At 38.4% G+C, this 5,259-nt stretch overlaps 1 pseudogene; it reads left to right on the forward strand.

The window, feature by feature from the left end:
* The first annotated feature begins 1,113 nt into the window (after positions 1-1,113).
* On the forward strand, positions 1,114-2,909 carry LOC150056440 (prohibitin 1 pseudogene; annotated as a pseudogene).
* Positions 2,910-5,259: the final 2,350 nt, after the last annotated feature.

Genomic DNA, 5,259 nt, shown 5'->3' on the forward strand with positions numbered 1-5,259 from the left:
ATCAGCTGCTCCATCAAAAGACTGATTATTAGACTCGGGGGAAGAAACTCAAGCCTCCCAAATAAACTGAAGAATTTTCTTTTCCTTTCTTCTTCTTCTTTTTTTTTGATTTCTTTGTTTCTGTCCTTGTTTCAGTTGTTGTTGTTGTTGTTGTTGTTGTTGTTATGTGTGTGGTGGGGAGGTGGTTCTGTCTGTGTGGTGGGGGGTGGTCTGTCTGTTTTCTTTCTTTTATCCATCTTTTTCTTTTTCCTTTTTCTGTTCTTGTTTTTGTTTCGCCTTGCCCATTCCTTTTTCCCCTTTCTTTCTCTTTCCTCTTTCTACTTTACTACTTCATGATGGCTCTCTTGTTTCTAGAAACATAGCCTTTCTCATTAATCCTGTACATATCTAACTCAGACTATTCTTTTGATTACCCAGTCCCATACATATCAATCTCGGTCCTTTTTAATTTTAGTATTACTTGTTTATACCTGAATACCTTTTTAAAGTTTTTTTATGATTGATTCCTTTTTCTACACATATATATATATACACACACTTTTTAATACATTTTGTTGTTGTGTTTTGGTACTTATTTTTGTTCCATTTATGGAATTTCAAGCCTTAGTTAGCTTTCCACAGCTCCTTTTCCTCCACACATCCCTTTTCTCCTACTTTCTCCCCGTACCCTTCATTATACCCATACATTTCTGATCCCCTGCTCCTTAGAGGAGTTCCTCAGTTACTTGATCTATACTTGTTTGCTGTTGACCCACACTATATCTGTACTTATGGAGGTATCCTGTTTGTCTAGACAGATTTAATCACATTGGGATCAAGTTGGTTTTTGCCTTAAAATTGTGTACAGTGGTAGTGGTGTTTCTGTTTCCAAATCCACAAAAGGTGGGAGAGAATGAAAACACCTATCTAAGATTGAGAATTTTTAAAGTTTTGGTGACTATAGAGCTCTGAGTTAACTCCTACCTTCAAATCTCCTACCTTCACATCATCATTTTTGTGTAGTATTACCCTTGCTTTGGCACCCAAATTGGCAGAACAAGCTATAGAAGCTCAAGAAAAATGGCAAGTCAAGGAACCACATCAAAATAAAATAAACAGGCAGCAGAGCAGACAATGAGAAACCTAGAGAAGAGTCCTCAGGATACCTTACAGATGCTACTAGAAAATATGATAAATGAAAAAGTGGAAGCCATAAGTAAGGTTTTACATGAGGATAATGAAAGACTAATAGAGGAAATGGTAACTACTCACCTAAAGGATTTCAGAAAGAGCACTCAAAACCAAATTAATGAGCTAAAGAATACCATGCAAGAAATAAAACAAGAAATACAAGTCATCAAAAAGGACCATTGAGAAGGGAGATAAAAAACAAAATAGAACGTATTGAGAGCAGGATAGAAGGTGTAGAAGATAGAATCTCTGGAATTGAAGATGGTCTAGATGTAATAGAAAGAGACCAAAAAATTACTCAAAACAAAAACAAGAAATATGATAGAACCCTTCAGGAGCAATTAGGAAGTCTAATTAAAGTCTAATTGGTATGAGGAGGGCCTGGAGAAGCAAGCCAATGGAATAAGAAATACATTAAATGGAATCATCGCAGAGAACATCTCAGATATCCAAAAGGACAGACCCAACCAAATATAAGAAGCTTCTGGAACCCCAAAAGGACCAGATAAAAACAGGATATCTGACTGTTAAAGATCTGCCAGGGAGAAGAGAACAATCACCTATAAAGGAAAACCACACCTTTTTCAGAAGAGACCATGCAAACAAGAAGAGACTTGAATGATATATGCCATTCCCTAAAGACAACACCAACCAAGAATACTATACCCAGATAAACTCTCAGTCATACTGAGGCAAAGTAAAAAACTTTTGACAGCAGGGAAAAATTGAAACAGTATATATTGACCAAACCAGCATTACAGGAAATTTTCTAAGATGTTCCACACATTAAAAAAACAACACAAACAAAAAAAACACAAACAATATTAATAAAAATTCATGTGGAGGTCAAAGTAGAAGCAGGTGTGAATGGGTTAACAGAAGGAAACGTAACTGGGGGGAGGGTAATGGGGACCAAGACATGTGAAAGGGTATCAATGTATGTGAATTAATGCACCTTCTATCTGGTAAATATCATATAACCCTTTTATTAATTACAATAAAAATATTTAAAAAATCAAAAAAATAAGGAAACGGAACTACCAAAATATTTGAGTCCATTGGCAACTTTGGCCTGGCCCTAGCCATCACAGGAGGTGTGGTGAAGTCTTTCTTACATAATATGGATGTTGGGCACAAAGCTGTCATCTTGGACCTATTACGTGATGTTCAGGACATTGTGGTGGGGAAGGGACTCACTTTCTATCCCTAGGGTACAGAAAAGAGTTACCTTTGACTGCTGCTCTCAGCCAGTCTTCACTGGGAGCAAAGATTTGCAGAACACCAATATGTGCATCCTCTTCCAGGCTGTTGCAAGCCAGCTTCCTTGTATCTACACTAGCATCGGAGAGGACTACAATGAGTATATGTTGCCATACACCACAGAGATACTAAAGTCTGTGGTGGTTCACTTTGATGCGGGAGAACTAATCACCCAGAAAGAACTGGTCTCCAGGCAAGTGAGCAATGACCTCACAGAAAAAGCAGCAGCCTTTGGGCTCATCCTGGACGACGTGTCCCTGACACATCTGAACTTCAGGAAGGAGTTCACAGAAGCAGTGGAAGCCAAACAGGTGGCTCAGCAGAAAGCAGAGAGGGCTAAATTTGTGGTGGGAAAGGCTGAACAGCAGAAGAAGGTGGCTAACATTTCTGCCAAGGGTGACTCCAAGGCAGCATGAGCCAACTCCCTGATGAATGAAACTGTAACTCCTATGTACATCACCCTGACAATAAAATTTTAAAAAATAAATAAATAACATACTCTCCTTATTTGATACCAAAAGGAGTCATGTTGAAAAAGCCCTGTGACAAAAACAAAACAAAACAAGAAATAAAATTGCAGGTGGCCTCCAAAAAATCCTGGTGATATAATTTCAGCCCCCAATCAGAAGGATGCCATGACCTTCAGCAGTGGACTTTCCAGCTTAGACTATTAATGAGTCAACATTTTGATCCCAATCTCAGAAGAAAACAAAGCAAAGATTATCCTGTTGAGTCAAGCCCAGATTCTCGAACCACAGAAACTAATGCTTTAACATATGTATTATTTAGCTACAAACCTCGTGGAGAGGTGTCACATGACAATGACAAATTATTACACCTGATATCTCACGTTTCCACAGCAACAGATAGCCAACATACCAACGGACACTTGAAGCAGTGAGCCCTATCCTGGACTACTGGTTGAAAATAAGTTTAGGATGAGCCTCCAGTGGCCTTGCAGTACGACTCTGGAAGTCTTTTGGATATCAAAGAACTAAACCTGCTGTCTTTATGAAGTGTTCCAATTCTTCAGAAATATTTTTAAATTTGAACAAGTGTCTGTTGTCCCCTAATATTTCATTCTACTCTACCTAAAAATCATCCAGGGTCATAAATTTGGAAAATAAATAACATGTATTTTGTAGTTTACCCTTTTCACCAATCTTTTGAAGTGCCAAAGCTTCTGGAAATATCTGTGCGGTTTCAAATGCTCTGAATATCTAATTGATCAAATATCTCTAATTGTTCTAATGTCTAATTGATCATAGAATCATAAATGGCAAAAGATGAATATGTACATTATATAGCTATATAGACAGAAGTAGAGAATAAGTTTTAGTATCTGTCTCCCTGTCCACAGATATGTGTGTGTGTGTGCATGTGTGCATGCATACATGTGCACACAAGAACAAAGGAAAAATGAAAGTAGGCTAACATAAGAGAAAGGATTTTTTTCTTTTGTGTTATTACTGTGCCTTCAGATCCAAGAGCTTTCTTGTCATATGTTAGGAAGGAAGGAAAGAGAAGAGAGAGGAAGGGTGGGAAAGGAAAGGAATGGAAAGGAAAGAAAAGGAAATCAGGGAGGAAAGGAGAGCAGAGAAGAGAAATGGGAAATAAAAGGAGAGGAAGAGGACAAAGAAGGAAAAAGGAATAAAAAGGAAAGGAAAGGAAAGGAAAGGAAAGAAGACAGAGGAGGAACAAACCTACTGGGATATTGCAATGATCTCCCATCTACCCATTCTCACCAGTTCCACCTAATAATAGAGATAAACTAATCAATAATCTTCATAGATATTTGTGGGATTTGGGGGGTTTTTTGTTGTTTTTTTTTTGCCAGTCCTGGGCTTGAGCTCAGGGCCTGAGCACTGTCCTTGGACTTTCTCAAGGCTAGAGCTCCACCACTTGAGCCTCAGCACCACTTCTGGCTTTTTTCTATGTATGTGGTACTGAGGAATCGAATCCGGGTCTTCGTGCATGCTAGGCAAGCACGCAACCACTAGGCCAAACTCCCAGCCCCAGATATTTGTGGTTTTATCTTCTTTACACATCAAAGAAATAGCCCAGGCCTGTGACATAGTGATTGAATTAAGAAAAAGGTCGTTGTCCATTCCACCCACACTCAGGAACAGAGGGCATCTTAAGTACATATTTGTCTATCATAAGATAACTCTGGTGCCTTTAATCAGCTACAAATTGCAGCCAATTGAAGACTGCATGTATATTTTTAGAAACTCTCTTACAGTGACACACCACTGTTCATATATGAGATTCCTTCTTATGATAATCACTTCCTGTCAAACAGCACAGGCACACAACAGGATAGGCCATTGGGGAAGAGCCTCATTAATGCACAATATCCTTTATAGGCCAATCTTTAAAAACACTGCCCAGTGTGGAAGCCGGTTAATAGATCCAAGGGTTAGAGGGAAGTTTCTCCCTAACTTTCAATTTTCTTTTCTAGTTTTGGACAGATCTCTGTTGCGACTTTAACATGGCTCTTGATTTCTCTAGAAGAAAACCAGCTTCACAGCCACATTTTACCTCCTTCATCACTAGTTCCCTAGCTTTAGGGATCTAATCCGTACAAGCTTAACTGGTGAGTTTGCTGCATTATTTATTCTCCAGTAAATTAGAAAAGCCATTACAAGCTTGCCTCATGTGTTTTGTAAATCCTAAAATCACTAAGCACACTGATGTGCTGTATAATCAAATAATTTATTTGCACTGAATCAGCACTCCTATTCACACATCACTTTAAAAATGGAGAACAATGTCTATTTCACTGGTCTTTAATTTCAATCTTGGTCTACCTCTCCTTTGGGAAATGAG

The sequence above is a fragment of the Megascapheus bottae genome, chromosome 12 (assembly GCF_031878675.1).
Source record: "Megascapheus bottae isolate mThoBot1 chromosome 12, mThoBot2.hap1, whole genome shotgun sequence".
Taxonomy (NCBI): domain Eukaryota; kingdom Metazoa; phylum Chordata; class Mammalia; order Rodentia; family Geomyidae; genus Megascapheus; species Megascapheus bottae.